Genomic DNA, 21,899 nt, shown 5'->3' on the forward strand with positions numbered 1-21,899 from the left:
GGACTGCAGCATGCCAGGCTCCTCTGTCCATGGGATTCTCCAGGCAAGAATACTGGAGTGGGTTACTTCTCCAAAAGTAAAGGAAACCATTAAAAAATGAAAAGACAGCCCTTAGAATGGAACAAAATATTTGCAATCAAAGCAACTGACAAGGGATTAATCTTCAAATATACAAACAGCATATGAAGCTCAATGTAAAAGAAAAAAAGTCAATCCAAAACTGGGAAGAAGAACTAAATACATATATCTCCAAAGAATATATACAGATGGCCAATAGGCACATGAAAAATGCTCAACATCACTAATTATTAGAAAAATGCAAACTGAAACTACAGCATCAAGAAATCTACCAAGAATAAATGCTGGAGAGGATGTAGAGAAAAAACAACCTTCTTACACTGTTGGTGGGAATGTAAATTGCTACAGTGATTATGGACAAGAGTATGGAGATGCCTTAAAAACTAAAATTGGAACGACCATATGACCCAACAATCTCACTTCTGGGCATATGTCCAGAGAAAACCATTATTCCAAAAGGTACAGGCACCCCAGTATTCATTTCAGCACTATTTACAATAGCCAGGACATGGACACAATTTAAATATCTATCAACAAAGTAATGGATAAAAAAAATATGGTACAAATGTACAACGGAATATTACTCAGTCATATAAAGGAACAAAACTGTGCCAACTGCAAAGACATGGATGGACCTAGAGACAGTTATACAGGGTTAGTAATTCAGAAAGAGGAAAATATAGCATAATAATGCATATATGTGGAATTTAGAAAAATGGTACAGATGAATCTATCTGCAGAGCAAAACAGAGACACAGATGTGGAGAACAAACATATGGACACCAAGGTGGGAAAGGAGGGTGGGATAAATTGGAAGGTTGGGATTGACATGTATACACTACTATGCATAAAATAGATAACAAATGAAAGCCTATTGTATAGCACAGGGAAGTCTACTCAATGCTCTATGACGACCTAAATGGGAAGGAAATCCAAAATATGGGATATATGTATGCATAGAGCGGATTCACTTTGCTGTAAAGCAGAAACACAACATTGTAAAGCAACTATACTCTTATAAAGAATTTTTTAAAGAAAAAAGAAATATTGAAATCATACCAGGCATCTTTTCTCACCAGAACATTTTGAAACTAGAAATCAACTAAAAGAGAAAAAAACTATAAAAAACACAACACATGGAGGCTAAATAATATGCTACCAAACAACCAATGAATCATTGAAGAAATCAAAGAGTAAATTAAAAAATACCTATGCAGCAAAAGCAGTGCTAAGAGGGTGGTTTATAGCAGTACAATCTTACCTCAAGAAACAAGAAAACTCTAAAACAAACAACCTTAGTCTTACACCTAAAGCAACTAGAAAAAGAACAAACAAAAGCCAAATTTAGTAGAAGGAAAGAAATCAGAAAAATCAGTGCAGAAATTGAAAAGATCAATAAAACTAAAAGATGGTTCTCTGAAAGATAACCAAGATTGATAAAGCTTTAGCCAGGCTCCTCAAGAAAAAAACTGAGTGTTCAAATTAATAAAATTAGAAATGACAAAGGAGAAGTTACAATGGACACTAGGGAAATACATGGAATCATAAGAGGCTACTACCAGCAGCTATATGCCAATAAAATGGACACCCTAGAAGAAACTGGACAAATTCTTAGAAAGGTCCAACTTTCCAAGACTGAACCAGGAAGAAACAGAAAATATGAACAGACCAATCACAAGTAATGAAATTGAAACTGTGATTTAAAACTCCCAACTGCAATTTTAAAAATCCCCACAAACAGATGGCTTCAGCAGAAAATTCTATCAAACACTTACAGAAGAGTTAACACCTATCTTTCTGAAATTATTCCAAAAATTGCAGAGGAAGGAGCCCTCCCAAACTCATTCAAATGAGGCCACCATCATCCTTATATCAAAACCAGACCAAGGTACCACACAAAAGAAAATTGCAGCCCGATATCACTGTTGAACATTGGAGAATCAAAACCATATGATCATCTCAATAGATGCAGAAATAACTTTTTATAAACTTCAACATTCATTTATGATAAACTCTCTCCAGAAAGTGGGCATAGAGGGAACACACCTCAGTATAATAAAGGACGTATATGACAAACACACAGCTTACATCATACTCAATGGTGAAAAGCTCAAAGCACTTCCTCTAAGATCAAAAATAAAACAAGGATGCCCACCTCTCACCACTTTTACTGAACACAGTATGGGAAGTCCTACCCATCACAATCAGAGAAGAGAAAGAAATAAAAATATATCCAAACCAGAAAGGAAGAAGTCAAACTATCACTGTTTTAAGATGACATGATACTACACATAGAAAATCGTAAAGATGCCACCAGAAAAGTATTAGAGCTCATCAATGAATTCAATAAAGTTGGAGGGTACCAAATGAATGCACAGAAATCTATTACCTTCTATACACTAACAACAGAAGAGCAGAAAGAGAAATTAAGGAAACAGTCCCATTTACCATCACATCAGAAGGAATAAATTACCTAGGAATAAAGAAGGCTACCTAACTTCCACAATGGTTCAGTAGTAAAGAATCCACCTGCAATATAGGAGATGTGGGAGACACAGATTTGATCTCTGAATCAGGAAGATCCCTTGGAAGAGGAAATGGTAACCCACTCCAATATTCTTGCTTGGAAAACCCTATTGACATAGAAGCCTGGCAGGCTACAATAGTCTGACACAGCTGGACATGCATGCATGCATACAAACCTACCTAAGGAGGCTTGAGAACTGTACTCTGAAAACTGTAAGACACTGATGAAAGAAATCAAAGATGATGTCACAAAAAGGAAGGGCATACCATGTTCTTAAATTGGAAAAAATCAACACTGCCAATTGACTATATTATCCACGGCAATCTACACATTCAGTCAATCCCTATCAAATTACCAATGGCATTTTTCACAGAACTAGAACAAAAAAAATTCTTTAATTTGTATGGAGACGCAAAAGACTCTGACTAGCCAAAGCAATCCTGAGAAAGAAAAACAGAGCTGGAAGTAGCAGGCTCCCTGTCTTCAGACTATACAACAAAGCTATGGCCATCAAAACAGTATGGTATTGCACAAAGACAGAAATAAAGATCAATGGAAGAGGACAGACAGCCCAGAAATAAACCCATGCATCTATGAACTCTGAACTTAACTGATCTATGGTCAGTTAATCTACAACAAAGGAGGTAAGAATATACAATGTAGGAAAAAAACAGTTTCTTCAATATCTGCTGCTGGGAAAACTTGACAGTTACATGCATCTAGAAGGATGAAATTAGAATATTCTTTAACACCATACACAAAAATAAGCTCAAAATGGATTAAAGACCTAAAGGTAAGCATGGGTATTATAAAACTCTTAGAGGAAAGCATAGGCAGAACATTGTTTGACATATATCACAGACATAACTTTTTGGATACACCTCCTAGAGTAATGAAAATTTAAAAAAAAAATAACCTGGACCTAATTAAACTCAAAAGCTTTTGCACACAAAGGAAACCATAAACAACCCACGGAATGGGACAAAAAAATTGCAAACGATGCAACCAACAAAGGATACAGCTCCAAAGCATAAAATCAGAAATGCAGCTCAATATTACAAAAAAGCAAATGGCAAATAACCCAATCAGAAAAATGAGCAAAAGAACTAAAAGACACTTCTCCAAAGAAGACATCAGGGTCAGATCAGTTCAGTTGCTATATATGTGTCTGATTCTTTGCAACCCCATGGACTGTAGCACTCCAGGCTTCCCTGTCCATCACCAACTCCCAGAGCTTGATCAAACTCGTGTTCATTGAATCAGTGATGCCATCCAACCATCTTATCCTCTATCATCCCCTTCTCCTCCTACCTTCATCTTTTCTAGCATCAGGGTCTTTCCCAATGAGTCACTTCTTCCCATCAGGTGGCCAAAGTATTGGAGTTTCAGCTTCAACATCAGTCCTTCCAATGAACATTCAGGACTGATTTCCTTTAGGATGGACTGTTTGGATCTCCTTGCAGTCCATGGGACTCTCAAGAGTCTTTTCCAACACCCCAGTTCAAAAGCATCAATTCTTCAGTGTTCAGCTGTTTTTATGGTCCAACTCTCACACCCATATGTGACTACTGGAAAACACCATAGTTTTGACTAGATGGAATTTGTCAGCAAAGTAACATCTCTGCTTTTTAATAAGCTATCTTGGTTGGTCATAGCTTTCCTTCCAAGGAGCAAGTGTCTTTTAATTTCATGGTTGCTGTCACCATCTGCAGTGATTTTGGAGCCCAAGAAAATAAACTCTCTCACGATTTCCATTGTTTCCCCATCTATTTGCCATGATGTGATGAAACCAGATGCCATGATTTATTTTTTTGAATGCTGAGTTCTAAGCCAGCTTTTTCACTCTGTTCTTTCACTTTCATCAAGAGGCTCTTAGGTTCTTCTTCACTTTCTGCCATAAGTGTGGTGTCATCTACATATCTGAGGTTATTGATGTTTCTCCCATCAATCTTGATTCCAGCTTGTGCTTCTTCCAGCCCACCGTTTCTCATGATGTACTCTGCATATAAGTTAAATAAGCAGGGTGACAATACACAGCTTTTATGTACTCCTTTTCCTGTTTGGAACCAGTCTGTTGTTCCATGTCCAGTTCTAACTGTTGCTTCTTGACCTGCATATATATTTCTCATGAGGCAGGTAAGATGATCTGGTATTCCTATCTTTTGAGCTTTCCACAGTTTGTTGTGATCTACACAGTCAAAGGCTTTGCCATAATCAATAAAGCAGAAGTACTGGAACTCTCTTTCTGGAACTCTCTTGCTTTTTCAGTGATCCAATGGATGTTGGCAATTTGACCTCTGGTTCCTCTGCCTTTTCTAAATCCAGCTTTAATATCTGGAAGTTCTTTGGTTCATGTACTGGTGAAGCCTGGCTTGGAGAATTTTGAGCATTACTTTGCTAGTTAGTGTGTGTGATGAGTGCAGTTCTGCTCATCATACACACATGGTTTGAGCATTCTTTGGCATTACCTTTCTTTGGGAATGGAATGAAAACTGACCTTTTCCAGTACTGTGGCCACTGCTGAGTTTTCCAAATTTGCTGGCATATTGAATGCAGCACTTTCATAGCATCATCTTTCAGGATTTGAAATATCTCAGCTGGAATTCCATCGTCTCCATTAGCTTTGTTCATTATGATGCTTCCTAAGGCCCACTTGACTTCACACTCCATGATGTCTGGCTCTAGGTGAGTGATCACACCATTATGGTTATCTGGATCATGAAGATCTTTTTTGTATAGTTCTGTGTATTCTTGCCAACTTTTCTTAATATCTCCTGTTTCTGTTAAGCCCATACCATTTCTGTCATTTATTGTACCCATCTTTGCATGAAATGCTCCCTTGGTCTCTAATTTTCTTGAATTCCTTCTATTTCCTTGCATTGATCACTGAGGAAGACTTTTTCTTATCTCTCCTTGTTATTCTTTGGAACTCTGCATTCAGATGGGTATATCCTTCCTCTTCTTCTTTGCCTTTAGCTTGTTTTGTGAACAAGTTCAAGAGAAGCTAAAAGCAAAGAAGAAATACATATGGCCAACACACATGTGAAAAGATACTGAATGTTGCTATTGATTAGAAGAATGAAAATCAAAACCACAATGAGATATCAGCTCACATGCATCTGAATAGCCATCATTAAAAAGTCTACAAACAATAAATACTGGAGAGGGTGTGGAGAAAAGGTAACTCTCCTACACTGTTGGTGGGAATATAAATTGGTATAGCCACTGTGGAGAACAGTATGGAGTTTTTCCTAAAGAAACTAAAAATAGAGCTACCATGTGATCCAGCAATCCCACTGCTGGGCATATATCTGAAGAAAACTCTAATTCAAAAGATACATGCACTCCATTGTTCATAGTAGAACTATTAACAATAGCCAAGACATAGTAGTAACTGAAATGTCCATCAACAGATGAATGGATTAAGATTTTATATGTATAGACAAAGGAATACTACTGAGTCATAAAAAAGTGAAATTATGCCATTTGCAGCAACATGATTAGACCTGGAGATTATCATACTAAGTGAAGTAAATTAGACAAAGACAAATATAATATTGCTTATATGCAGAATAAAAAATTAATACAAATGAACTTGTTTACCAAATGGAAACAGATTCATGAATTTAGATAACAAACATTAACAAAGGAGAAAGGTGTGGGGGAGGGATAAATTAAGAGCTTGGGATTAACATATACACTACTATATTAAAATAGATAACCAATGAGGACTCATTGTATAGCACAAGAAACTGTACTCAATATTCTCTAATAAATTATATGGGAAAAGAATTTGCAAAGTGATTTATACATATGTATAACTAAATCACTTTGCTGTATACACGGAACTGACACAACATTGTAAATCAACTACTCTAATATAAAATTAAAAAATAAAACTGACAGTGTTCTCATCAAAATAAAATCTTTGAGACAATGAACAGCATTTTAAAAGAGGAATAACAGATTCTAAGTAAATATAGCTTTGAGTGAAAAAACATTTAAACATGAAAATTCTCAGAAACTATACATAACACCTATAAAGTCCCAATGAAGAAATTCTAGAGGACATACTTCTTTAATTCAAGAGAAAGATAATTAGGTTGCAGGAAGAAAATGTGAGCAATGTAGTTAGGAAGGCTAAATTTTTTGGACTTCCCAGGTGGTGCTAGTGGTAAGGAACCTGCCTGCCAATTAAAGAGACATAAGAGATGCGAGTTTGATCCCCGGGTTGGAAAGATCCCCTGGAGAAGGGTAAGGCAACCCACTCCAGTATTCTTGACTGGAGAACCCCATGGACAGAGAAGTCTGGTGGGCTGTGGTCCATAAGGTTGCAAAGAATCAGGCACGACTGAAGCAACTTTGCACACAGATTTTATGTATTAATATGCATAATGGGATAGATTATAAATCTAGAAACAAATTTATGTAATCAATAAGGGAAGTGAAGACTGCTGGTAAAGATTGATAGAGACTCTCCCTTAGACCAAATTTGACAGAAGATAGCTAAGAGAATGAAAAGAATGATTAGTCGTTTGTTTTTTGAGACACAGAGTATAGATGCTGATTAATTCCACTTGTACTTGGAAAACATAAGTTTAAATATGTGTGCTAAATACTGAATGCAAAGAGACTTCTGATTCCTGACCATAATGTATATAGAAAGATTCTTCTACTAAAATATAAATAGTCTTGAATTGAGACATACTTTGTAAAGCATTTGTGGTCTCATAGGAAAATAAAAATCACCAGAAAGAACAAAATAAACAAAAAATAAGCTAAATTCAGACTGGAATAGTCACTGCAAGTAATTGTTTTACCTTGGTTTAAATGTCAAAAAGCAAGTTAAGCTATGAAATTAAAGCCTTGAGTCTGTACCAAGGTGTGAGAATATCAGGGTAGAACTATCAAAGGTAATAAAGTTGGTCCAGATAAGTAGAATCCTTGTTTCCTGGCAAAACTAAAAGTAATTTTCATCTAAGCCAAAACTAAACATGTCTCCAACTCAACTCCCCTGGGTCCCCCAAAGTCCCCAGCAGGCATTACAATGCCATTTGACAAGAGGGATAGTCTAAAGAAGTAGAAACTAGACTGGAAAGAGGTAGTTATTAAGGATCACATATCTTTTATTTGAAATATTGACAGAAAGAGCTGATCAGGAAAACGCTGCTAAAATTCCTGTTACTAGAAATAACATTTTTCCTCAGAGGTCCAGTCAGGATAGGGGTCCTAAAATGTAAGCCTATCTAGCTTCATGGTTAGTCTGTTACCCTGCCTTCATTCCTGCTCCTCACATACGCTTTCCATCCATGTACACTGCAAGTTAGCCTAGCTAGCCTATCATTGCAATGATACTGGAAGGGGACTAAGTGTATTAATCATCAATTTGTCAGAATATGTACAGAGATATTCCAATACAGATGATGTTTATTTTATTGTCCATGGCTTGTAATTGCTTTGCCCTCTGAAACAGAATAGCAAGAGCAAGCTCTGACAAGAACATAAAATGGTAGCATAAAACCCACACTAGGAGAAAAGGAGGCTTAGGTTCTAATGTCATTCTACATACTAGTTTTCTAAAACAAGTAACTTACCTGACTTTTACTGAGTTTTTGTTTTTTTTTTCTTTTAAACAAAGAAAAGATGGAAAAACTGAATGAAGGAAACATTAAGAAACCAAGTATATTTAAAGGGAAAAAAACTATAATGCCAGTTCTTTCGGACATGTTACAAAGAGAGCAAAAGAAGCATGTTATAAGCTCAAATGATAAAGTAGCTGATCTAATAAAAAAAATTAGAAACAGCAAAGAAGAATAGTTATTGCTGAAATCTATATTCTCAGTTTAAACACTGAGGAAAGGGACAAAAAGAATAGTGTGATAAGAATGAGATAATAGGTACAAAGAGACTGATGATCCAACAGAAATGTCTTAAAACGGAGAATACATCAACGGAAATCTTAAAAATGAATTCAGAGAAATGACACAGCAGAATTTCCCTGAAATGCAAAATTGCATAAGTAGATTAAAGATGCCAATTATACCAAAATGAATTAAAAGATAAAAATCAACATTGAGTACTCTACTGGATGTTAAAAAGGTCATATATTTTAAAAGTATATTTTGTCTAGGTAGAAAAAAGAAAGCCAAGCACAAAGGCAAAATCAGACTAGACTCAGGCTTATTCATAAAACCAGAAACAGTACAGCAAAATTTTGAAAGCACTGAGGAAATATTGTTACCAAGAAAAATACATTCATACTAATTTTCATTCAAGAATAAAAGGCAAAGGAATATATTCTCAAATATGAAGAAACTCAAAGACAGCATTCATAAGCCCTTTGGGGAAAATTACTTATTGAAATTTATCTAACCGAGAGACAATCAAAACATACAATTCAGAAATGAAGAAGCCATTTAGAAGAACTGGTGGTGTTTATTCAAATCATATAAACTGAAATTTGGAAACACAGAGAACTGAAGAGATAGACCAGAAGCGTAAGTGCTACAAACTTGGACCAGGTCCAAATGTATTCCAAAACACAAAAGTTGTAGAGAGTGAAAGTTATGGTGATGACTTTATCTCTGATAGCAGGGAGTTAATAATAAAAAAAATTATTATGAAACAGAAATATACAATAGAATTATTATAAAGAAATAACAATGATTAGAAAATAGTTTATGAAGAAATGATTTCAACACCTCCCAAATCCCCTAGAGCACAACTTTAAACGTGTTTTATTTTTCCTCCTGAACCTGATACAATCACTCCTTCACTCCTCCTATCACATAGAAACTGCTTTTGCTAACATCACCAATGACCATGTTGTCACACTCCATGACCACTTCCCAGCTTGCATCTTATCTACCCCGTGTGCAGCATTTGACACTTGAATTACACCCTCCTTCTGACAAGATTTACTTTCTTCACATAGGATATCAGAGTATGTCCTGATTTTTCTTTGACCTCATGGCCTGAAGCTTTTTAACATTTCAATTAATCTTTCTCATACTAGAAGCTGTAAAAGTTATAGTGTTCCTAGGGTATGTCCTTAAACAACTTCTCCATTCATACTGACTTATTTGGGGATCATACGTTATTTCCTCAAAACATAATGAATTGATAGCATCTATATACTGTCAATTTTTAATTTTTGTATCTAGCCTAAACCTGTCCCTGAGTTCTAGACTCAAGTATTCAACCACTTTCTTGACATCTAAATGCGGCTATCTAATAAATATCTCAAAGTTAACATGTCAACAGTGAAACTCCTGATACCACATCCTGCCCCACTCCCCTCTGCTTCTGCTACTGCTCATCCAGTCTTCCCCATGTTAGTAACTGGTAACAGTATCTTTTCCATTGGCTCCTTGTTCTCATATCTCATCAAACTGATTATTTTATCTTTAAAAGACATCTATCTTCACTGTAGCTAGTACAAGCCACTATTATCTGCCAACTGTATCATTCCAATGACTCCTTACTGGCCTCCCTGCTTTTATCTTTGCTCCTAAAATCTACTCTCAGCAGAGCAGTGTGTGTTAGTGGCTCAGTCATGTCCAGCTCTTTGTGACGCCATGGACTGTGGCCCCCCAGGCTCCTCTGCCCATGGAATTCTTCAGGCAAGAATACTGGAGTGGGTTGCCATTTCCTTCTGCAGGGCATCTTTCCAACCCAAGGACAGAACCTGAGTCTCCTGCTTGGCAGGCAGATTCTTTACCATCTGAGACACTAGGGAAGCCCCTAGCAGAGCAGTGAGAAGGAGCCTATTAATATTCAATCATTTTATTTCCTTATTCTTACCTGTCTCAGAGTAAAATACAATAACACTTTCTTTGGTTTTTTACCAATATGAATCTGACCTCCATTACATCTCAGCATCATAGGTAATAACTTTTGGTTAACTGGAAAGAAGGACTTTTGGAAGGCAAGGCTTTGAAAGACCAATAAAGCCACTATCATAGAAAAATATGTAATGGGTAATAAGTAAGCTAAGAACGTGTTAGTTTGCTGGCTGTTTCTAAACATACTAAATTATTTTAAGAAAATGAATTATAAATTTGAAGTCCAAAATTCTTGGCTCAAAATCTAACTAGATGAAAGATTTCTCTGATTCTGTGTAAGAATTCAGTGCAGTCATTGCATTATATATATATACACACACACACACATATATATATATAACCCAACTACAATATCAGCTGAATTCACAGCTTTGAGCAGACTCACATCTGAAAAGAAAGAGCCTGTAAAGAAACATAACAGAGGAATCAGAGTCTCCCTTAGAAATGGAAAAAAACTACTTTATGAGGGTCTTGATACCTTCCCTGAAGACACTGTGGTGATGTCTCTAAGGCACTTTATTGGCCAAGGAAAGCACATTTATTTCTTTACCTACTACCAAACAATCTCCAGGCTCCTAGAGTCAGAGTCCAGCAGTCCTAAAAGGACCAATATAAGTTTAAGCTCCCAAAAAAGTATAAACTCAAATCTCAAGATATCCATCACCTTACATAATTACTACTTTTTGTGGTGAGAAACTTTCAAGTATATATTACTGTTGACTATAGTCATCATGATGTACATTAAATCCCCAGATATGATTCATTTTATAACTTGAAGTTTATACCACTTGACTATTGTCCCTCCTTTGTACCCATCCCCCAACCCTTGGCAACCACAATTCTTGTTTCTATAGGCTGGGCTTTTTTAGATTCCACATATAACAGAGATCATATAATGCTTGTCTTTCTCTGACTTACTTTAGTTATTATAAAGGCCTCAAGGTCCCTATGTGTCTCAAGGTCCATACATGTCACAAATGATTTCTTTCTTTTTAATGGCTGAATAACAAACATCTGTGTGTATATATTCTACATAGACAACATTTTCGTTATCCATTCATATGTCGATGGTCACTTAGGTCATTTCCAAGCCTTGGCTATTGTGAATTAATACTATTAATACATTGAACATGGGTGTATAGATGCCTTTTCAAGATAGTGATTTCATTTTCTTCATATATATATACCCAGATGTGGGATTGCTGGAGTATATGGTATTAATAGTTGTATTTGTTATTTTTTGAGAACTCTCCAAATTGTTTTCCATGGTAGCTGAACCAATTTACATTGCACCAACAGAGTACAAGGATTCCATTTTTTTCTACATACTTGCCAGGATTTGTTATCTCTTTTAATAACACCCATTTTAATAATAGGTGTGAAATGATGTCATTGTGGTTTTGATTTGCATTTTCCTGATGATTAGTGATGTTGAATATCTTTTCATATGCCTGTAGGTCATTTGAAATATCTTTGGAAAAATGTCTATTCAGTTCCACTGCCAATTTTACAGGTTTTTTTTTTTTTTTTTGCTATTGAGTTGTGGTTTTTTTACATATTTTGATTAACAACCCTTATCAGATATATAATTTTCAAATATTTTTTTCTCATTCTGTAGGCTGCTTTTTTATTTTGTTGATTTTTTTTTTTTGCTATGTAGAAGCTTTTTATTTAATGTAGTCCCACTTACTTATTTTTGCTTTTGTTGCTTGTGCTTTTCCAAAAAATTGTTCCTAGGACTGATGTCAAGGAGCTCCTTCTCTGTGTTCAAATTTCTGGGAAGGGATGAGTGTTAGAAACTCCTGTATTACCATTTTTCTAATGTCACCCTTACAGTAGTCTTTTTTTATAAATTGTTAAGCAGTGTCTAATATTTACATGACAATTCACAGGACATATGATAGGCAAAATAATCTTGAGAAAGAAGAACAAATTTTAAGGATTTGCATTATCTGATTTCAGTATTTCCTATAAAATCGATAGGGTGGAAATAGTGTAGATATAGACAAATAGATCAATGCCAAGAACAGAATCACTAGAAATAGAGCCACACGTAAACAGTCACTTGCTTTTTGACTCAAAGCAATTTGATAGGGGAAAAAAGGTCTTTTCAAGGTGGTGTTGAAATAGATAAGTATATAGGAAATAAATGAAACCTCATTCCATGATAAAAATTAATATGAGCAGTATCATAGACACAAATGTCAAAGTTAAAACAATGCTTAGGAAGAAAGCAAAGGTTAATCCGCACCCTGAGTTATGCAAAGAATTCTTAGAGACAGCACAAAGGCACTGACCATATAAGTAGTAACTAATAAATATGACCTCATCAAAATTTAAAATTTCTATAAAAATAAATTTTCCATGGCTGATTCATGTCAATGTATGGCAAAACCAATACAGTATTGTAAAGCAAAATAAAGTAAAAAGAATTTTTTTTTAAATCCTCAAAAAAAAAAAAAAAAAAAGAAATGAACAAGCCACAGATTAAGAGAAAATACCTCTCCTGTGTCTAATGACCAACATGTATGCAGAGTATATTTAAACAACCCTAGAACTTAAGGGAAAAAAAGCTTGGTGCTTTTTTTTCTGTGATAACTTATGATTAATTGTAAGCTGAATTATGATCATTATAGATGTCATAAACATTTCATTACCCTTGGCAATATGACTTTAGAACTCCTCCCATTGAGGGGGGCTGGCACTGTGACTCCCATGGACCAGTAAAATCCAGGATAATCATTATGGCCATTTCCAAGTTCATGCACCAGAAAACCTGCCTGGTTCTTCACTCTTATGTAATTTTGCCTACTTTCCATATAACAAGCCCAAGCATACAGTTGGGGGATTAAAAGACCACAACAGGAGATGCCCTTTCACACTTAAGGCTCTGCTAGACCAGCCCAACTTCACTGATTCAGCAGCTGACTACAAATCCATGTGTGAGCTCAAGCAAAACCAAAAAGGCACCACGAGAGCCCAGTACAAATTGTTTACTCAAAGAATTATAAGGTAAATAAATGATTGTTTTTAATCATCTTTTAAAAAACTCTCTACTTGTGAGAGGTCTACTCATATTTTCTGTTTTTCTTCTTAGAATATTTGCTAGAATTCACTAGTGAAGTCACCTGGGCCTAGACTTTTCTCTGTAGGAGCAATCATCCTTACTGACTTGGATCCCCCACCCCCACCGCCACCCCATGGGGCTATATTCCCAAGAAGTTAAAACAGAAATAAGCAATTAAAGCAGAGAAAAGCATCACCATTTCCAAGGCAAACTGTTAAATCTCATATTAATCCAAGTCTAGGCCCTAACCACTAAAGCCAAAGAAGATGAAGCTGAATGGTTCTACGAAGACCTACAAGACTTTCTAGAACTAACAGCAAGCAACAAAAGATGTCCTTTCCATCATAGGGGAATGGAATGCTAAAGTGGGAAGTCAAGAGATACCTAAAGTAACAGGCAAGTTTGGCCTCGGAGTACAAAATTAATCAGGCCAAAGGCTAACAGAATTTTGCCAAGAGAAGATATTGGTCATAGCAATCCCCCTCTTCCAACAAGAGATGACTCCATTCATGGACATCAGCAGATGGTCAACAACAAAATCAGATTAATTATATTCTTTGCAGCTGCACACGAAGAAGCTTTACAGTCAGCAAAATCAAGACTTGGAGCTGACTGTGGCTCAGATCATGAGCTCCTTATTGCAAAATTCAGACTTAAATTGAAGAAAATATAGGAAACCACTAGGCCATTCAGGTATGACCTAAACCAAATCCCTTATGACTATACAGTTGAAGTGACAAATAGATTCAGGGAATTAGATCTGATAGATCTGAAAAACTATGAATGGAGGTTTGTAACGTTCTACAGGAGGCAGTGACCAAAACTATCCCCAAGAAAAAGAAATGCTAAAAGGCAAAATGGTTGTCTGAGGAGGTTTTACAAATGGCAGAGAAAAGAAGAGCTGCAACAGGCAAAGGAGAAAGGGAAGGATATACCCATTTAAATGGATAGTTCCAGAACAGTAAGGAGAGATAAGAAAGCCTTAAGTGAACAACGCAATGGAATAGAGGAAAACAGTGAAATGGGAAAGACTAGAGATCTCTTCAAGAAAATTAGAGATACCAAGGGAACATTTCATGCGAAGATGGGCACATAAGGGATAGAAACGGTATTGACTTAACAGAAGCAGAAGATATTAAGAACTGGCAAGAATACACAAAAGAACTTTACAAAAAAGATCTTAATGACCCTGATAACCATGATGGTGTAATCACCTACCTAGAGCCAGACATCCTGGAGTGTGAAGTCAAGCAGCCTTAGGAAGCACTACTACAAAAAAAGCTCATGGAGGTGATGGAATTCCAGCTGAACTATTTCAACCCTAAATGATAATGCTGTTAAAGTGCTGCACTCAGTATGCCAGCAAATTTGGAAAACTCAGCAGTGGTCACAGGACTGGAAAATGTCAGTTTTCATTCCAATGTCAAAGAAGAGAAATACCAAAGAAAGTTCAAACTCTCACACAATTGCACTCATTTCATATGCTAGCAAATTGATGCTGAAAAATCCTTCAAGCTAGGCCTTCAACAGTATGTGAAATGAGAATTTCCAGATGTACAAGCTGGATTTACAAAAAGCAGAGGAACCAGAGATCAAATTGCCAACATTCATTAGATCATAGAAAAAGTAAGAGAGTTCCAGAGAAACATCTACTTCAGCTTCACTGACTATGCTAAAGCCTTTGACTGTGTGGATCACAACAAATGGTGGAAAACACTCAAAGAGATGCAGATATCAGATCATCTTACCTGCCCCCTGAGAAATCTGTATGCAGGTAAAGAAGCAACAGCTATATCCAGGCATGGAACAATGGACTGGTTCAAAATTGGGAAAGGAGTGCATCAAGCTATATATTGTCACCCTGCTTATTTAATTTATACACAGAGTAAATCATGAGAAATGCCAGGCTGGATGAAGCATAAGGTGGAATCAATATTGGGTGGGGGGGTGGTTTAATCACTAAGTCATGTCTGACTCTTGTGACCCCATGAACTATGGCCCATCAGGCTCTGTCCATGGGATTTTCCAGGCAAGAATACCAGAGTGGGTTGTCATTTCCTTCTCCAGGGGATCTTCCAGACCCAGTAATCAAACCTGTTTCTACTGCAGTTCCAACACTGCAGGCAGATTCTTTACCACTGAGCTATGAGGGATATAGCAAGGAGAGATAAGAAAGCTATCCTCAAAGATCAATGCCAAGAAATAGAGGAAAACAACAGAATGGGAAAGACTAGAGATCTCTTCAAGAAAATTAGAGATACCAAGGGGACATTTCATGCAAAGATGGGCTCAATAAAGGACAGAAATGCTATGGACCTAACAGAAGCAGAAGATATTAAGAAGAGGTGGCAAGAATACACAGGAGAACTGTACAAAAAGATCTTCACGACCCAGATAATCACAATGGTGTGATCAGTCACCTAGAGCCAGACATCCTGGAATGTGAAGTCAAGTGGGCCTTAGAAAGCATCACTACGAACAAAGCCAGTGGAGGTGATGAAATTCCAGTTGAGCTATTTCAAATCCTGAAAGACGATGCTGTGAAAGTGCTACACTCAATATGCCAGCAAATGTGGAAAACTCAGCACTGGCCACAAGACTGGAAAAGGTCAGTTTTCATTCCAATCCCAAAGAAAGGCAATGCCAAAGAATGCTCAAACTACCGCACAATTGCACTCATCTCACACGCTAGTAAAGTAATGCTCAAAATTCTCCAAGCAAGGCTTCAGCAATATGTGAACTGTGAACTTCCAAATGTTCAAGCTGGTTTTAGAAAAGGCAGAGGAACCAGAGATCAAATTGCCAACATCCACTGGATCATCAAAAAAGCCAGAGTATTCCAGAAAAACATCTATTTCTGCCTTATTGACTATGCCAAAGCCTTTGAATCTGTGGATGACAAGCAACTGTGGAAAATTCTGAAAGAGATGGGAATACCAGACCACCTCACCTGCCTCTTGAGAAACCTATATGCAGGTCAGGAAGCAACAGTTAGAACTGGACATGGAACAACAGATTGGTTCCAAATAGGAAAAGGAGTACCTCAAGGTTGTATATTGTCACCCTGCTTATTTAACATATATGCAGAGTCCATCATGAGAAAGGCTGGGCTGGAAGAAGCACAAGCTGGAATCAAGATCGCTGGGAGAAATATCAATAACCTCAGATATGCAGATGACACCACCCTTATGGCAGAAATTGAAGAGGAACTTAAGAGCCTCTCGATGAAAGTGAAAGAGGAGAGTGAAAAAGCTGGCTTAAAGCTCAACATTCAGAAAATGAAGATCATGGCATCTGGTCCCATCACTTCGTAGGAAATAGATGGAGAAACAGTGGAAACAGTGCCAGACTTTATTTTTGGGAGCTCCAAAATCACTGCAGATGGTGACTGCAGCCATGAAATTAAAAGATGTTTACTCCTTGGAAGGAAAGTTTTGACCAACCTAGATAACATATTGAAAAGCAGAGACATTACTTTGCCAACAAAGGTCCATCTAGTCAAGGCTATGGTTTTTCCTGTGGTCATGTATGGATGTGAGAGTTGCAATGTGAAGAAAGCTGAGCACCGAAGAATTGATGCTTTTGAACTGTGGTGTTGGAGAATACTCTTGAGAGTGCCTTGGACTGCAAGGAGATCCAACCAGTACATCTTAAAGGGGATCAGCCCTGGATGTTCTTTGGAAGGACTGATGCTGAAGCTGAAACTCCAATACATGCGAAGTTTGACTCATTGGAAAAGACCCTGATGCTGGGAGGGATTGGGGACAGGAGGAGAAGGGGACGACAGAGGATGAGATGGCTTGATGGCATCATCGACTCGATGGACATGAGTTTGGGTAAACTCCGGGATTTGGTGATGGACAGGGAGGCCTGGCGTGCTGAGATTCATGGGGTCGCAAAAAGTCGGACATGACTGAGCGACTGAACTGAACTGAACTATGAGGGATATAGCTGAAATCAATATTGCTGAAAGAAATATCAATAACCTCAGATATACAGACGACACCACCCTTAGGGCAGAAAGCAAAATGGACTTCAGAGCCTCTTGATGATGGTGAAAAGAAGAGAGCAAAAAAACTGGCTTCAAACTCAGTGTGCAAATCCTAAGATCATGCATCTGGTCCCATTGTTAAGTCGCTTCAGTCATGTCTGACTCGTTTTAAACCTATGGACTGTGGAGCCCACCAGGCTCCTCTGTCCTTGGGGTTTTCCAGGCAAGAATGCTGGAGTGAGTTGACATGCCCTTCTCCAGGTGATCTTCCTGACCCAGGGATTGAACCTGTGCCTCCTGTAGCTCCTGCATTGCAGACAGATTCTTTACCACTGAGCCACCTGGGAAGCCCTGGTCCCATTACTCTATGGAAAATAGATGGCAAAAAAAAAAAAAAGGAAACTAGTACAAATTTTATTTTCTTGGGCTCCAAAATCACTGTGGACTTTGACTGCAGCCATGAAATTAAAAGGTGCTTGTTCCTTGGAAGAAAACTTATAAGAAACCTAGACAGCATATTCAAAAACAGAGACATTACTTTGCCAACAAAGGTCCATATAATCAAAGCTGCCATTTTTCCAATAGTCATGTATGGATGTGAGAGCTGGACCATAAAGAATGCTGACCTCTGAAGAACTGGTGCTTTCGAACAGTGATGCTGGAGAACTCTTGAGAGTCCCCTGTAATTCAAGGTGATCAAACCAGTCAATTTTAAAGGAAATCCACCCTGAATATTCATTGGAAGGACTCATGCTGAAGTTGAAGCTGTAATGCTTTGACCACCTGATGCAAAGAGCCAACTCACTGGAAAAGACCTTGATGCTGAGAAAGACTGAGGACAGGAGAAGAATGGGACAACAGAGGATGAGATGGTTGGATGGTATCACCAATTCAACGGATATGAGTTTGCTCAAACTCTGAGAGATAGTGAAGGACAGAGAAGCCTGGTGTGCTGGAGTCCATTGGGTTTCAAAGAGTCAGACATTACATAGGGAATGAACAATAAGAAACAATTAAAATACTCTTGGGTCAGTTTCTCAGCAGGAATCAGGTGGCACACTCAATTTAGGGTAATTCAAGGACTGTTGAATGAAGGACTAAATGTGATCAGGAGAGAGAGATCATAAGGGATATTTGAGTTCCCTGGGTTTAGCAGTACTAATACTCCAACACCGATACCCAAAGGATCAGGGAACGGTGATTACTGGAAACTGGGATAATAGAGGAGTGTGCTCTCCTTTTAAGGGATGCCCTCAGCCTAAAGAAACCAGAAAGGGTGCCTCAGCTTTATATTCCTCCCTGCCTTAGATCTTTCATCACATCTCTAAGGTTGAACTCAATTGGAAACCGAAGAGTGAGAAGCCTATTCATGTGGTTAAATAGGTGATCCTCCTGGAGCAAAGAACAAGACACAAAAAAAAGGTTATATAATGATCTGGGACAGCAAAATGATGTTACAGCATGTAGAGCACTCAAGAAAATATACATTTTTAATTTATAGATATATTTTTTAATGAATTGATGTATGGATGAATGTTGCTGTGTCAATTGTTTCAGCCACTCTGAAGGCAATTTGGAGGCATTCACTGGCATTTAAAATACTCAATTTTGTATTTCTGAAGTACTAAAAAAGTACAAATGCACTGAGCGTTGAACTCTGGAACAGTAACTAAGAGAAAACTTTGGTCACCATCTGGGATTAGCTTAAGCTTTAAGAGAATCTTTACATCTATCTATTGTTTTCTAAACAGTAAAAGGCTATTTCATATATGTACTGCTTTGATAATGGAAAGAATTTAAATTTTAGAAAAACAAATACACTAATTATACAAGAGTCAAGATAAAATAATTGTTGCCATTAATCATTCCACCCTTGTGGCTTTTAGGTTCCTGGTTGCCAAAGGAAAATGAACAAGATTATATAAGATTGTCTAATGAAACATTCCAGTTGAGATGTTTTATTTCTACGAAGCTCCTCCCAGTATTAAATACTTTACCTCTATAAATTCTTCACATAAGTTATCATAAATGACAGAAATACCATTCAGGGTACTATCTTATTAGAAGTTCTAATCAAATTGCATAAGCTGCTGCTGCTAAGTCACTTCAGTTGTGTCTGACTCTGCGTGACCCCATAGACGGCAGCCCATCAGGCTCCCCTGTCCCTGGGATTCTCCAGGCAAGAACACTGGAGTGGGTTGCCATTTCCTTCTCCAATGCATGAAAGTGAAAAGTGAAAGTGAAGTCGCTCAGTCGTGTCCGACTCTTCGCAACCCCATGGACTGCAGCCTACCAGGCTCCTCCGCCCATGGGATTTTCCAGGCAAGAGTACCGGAGTGGGGTGACATTGCCTTCTCCAAATTGCATAAGCATTCTTCATAAAACGTTTTCTTTTACCAAGTAGTTAAAAATATAGACAGTACTATTTGAAGGCTCAGTGAAGATATTAATGATGTAGTCCAAATATATTATATTCAAGTAGTATGATCTGAATGAGAATAAAGATATCATATTTTCCAAAAGTGTTTTCATAATGACATGTATATAAACTTCACCTTCTTAATACAATAATCTCACCAAAAATAGTGGTCTTCCAACAATAAACTCACTAGAAAAGACCCTGATGCAGAAAATATTGAAGGCAGGAGGAGAAGGGGATGACAGAGGACAAGATGGTTGGATGGCAGCACCAGTTCAACAGATATGAGTTTGAGCAAGCTCTGGGAGATGGTGAAGGATAGTGCTGCAGTTCATGGGGTCACAAAGAATCAGTCACAACAGAGTGACTGAACAACAGACAAAAATATAGATGATCTGTTGCTGTTTTTCAATTATTCCTCTTTCAGGTATGGTTGGAAAAATTAATAAAGTAACACAGGGACCAAAAAACATGATTTATAGCAAAATGAGTATGTACCTCTTCTCACCTTGATCAATTCACATTTAAGCACTCTTTAATATAATGATTTTCTAAAATTTAGAGAAGAGATATTTTATACTTATTATACATATTTTGTAACCTCATCATGGCCAAACAAGTTTTGGCATAATATACAAAAGCAATCATATTTTGATGCCTTTCAAGGGTTTTATTACTGAAAGCACCAGATGGAATTATTGTTGTACTTATAACATTACTGAGGCATGACTTGTTATAAAGGGTTGTATTTGATCTACTTACAGATACCAGAAACACAAGCCAAGCCTAAAAAACACAAATAGGAAAATCTAAAAGGAAATCTGAATAAAAAAGATTATGAATATTTAATCCACAACTCTTGGATTTCCTGTAAGAATGACGAGGATTGATTACATTGACAGCCATTTTGGTCAGAATGTGATATTAAAAAAAAAAACACACACACACATATAGATCAAGGAAAAGAATGGATGGATTAACAAGTGTCCCAAGAAGCAATGCAAGTTTTAATCCAGTAGGTTGTTACTCCAAAGAGACCTACAGCAATGGTGAGTCATCCATTAGCAATAACTTGCAGTTTCTTTAAAAATCCCACTCCAGATCACACCATGTCGTTATTCCAGATAAATAAAAAATGAATATTAACTGCATTATTGATGCTTGATTCACCTCTGGATGATAAGGTCAATCTCAGCAGTGGGGAGTTTTAACAGAGTCTTGACAACTTCAAGTCTTAGGCCAATGCTTAGGAGAATAAGACTTTTCTGCATGACATTTGTATTCCCACTCTGAAGGCAGAAAATTTTCCTGAAAAATTATTTTCCTCATGTAAAATGTGTTATTTGCATTTTTTTGCATATGTGAACCCAGTCCAAATAACTTTACAGTGCTGCATTATCTTCTCCAATTTGACACAAAAATCACTTCTTAGTCTCTAGGTAGGTTTGTTATAGTCTCTCTTCCTTTGGAGATAGAGAGAAGACAGAGATGGCATCTATTTGCCACTGCTTGGTTTTAAATGAATCATTGTATATGACATCACTTCAGTTCAGTTGCTCAGCTGCGTCCAACTCTGCAACCCCATGGACTGCAGCATGCCAGGCTTCCCCGTCCATCACCAACTCCCAGAGCTTACTCAAATTCACGTCCATGGAGTAAGTGATGCCATCCAACCATCTCATCCTCTGTTGTCCCCTTCTTCTTGAGATAGTTTTTAATCCAGATATTACAAAGGACAGTGGATCACTAACTGGCCCAAGGTCAAAGAGAAGGATGGAGTTTTAGCCCAGGTTAAAACTGGTTAAAACTCTGATTCCAAAGTTCTTCTACTAATAAGTTACAATTTCTCCTAAAATAAAGCATTCAATTTAGTACTCCAAGCTATAAATAATGTTTTACTGGATTGAATAGCTTCCTATAAAAACCCACATCCACCCAGAATCTCAGAATGTGACCTTCTTTGGAATTAGAGC

This window comes from Ovis canadensis, chromosome 4 (assembly GCF_042477335.2).
Source record: "Ovis canadensis isolate MfBH-ARS-UI-01 breed Bighorn chromosome 4, ARS-UI_OviCan_v2, whole genome shotgun sequence".
NCBI lineage: Eukaryota > Metazoa > Chordata > Mammalia > Artiodactyla > Bovidae > Ovis > Ovis canadensis.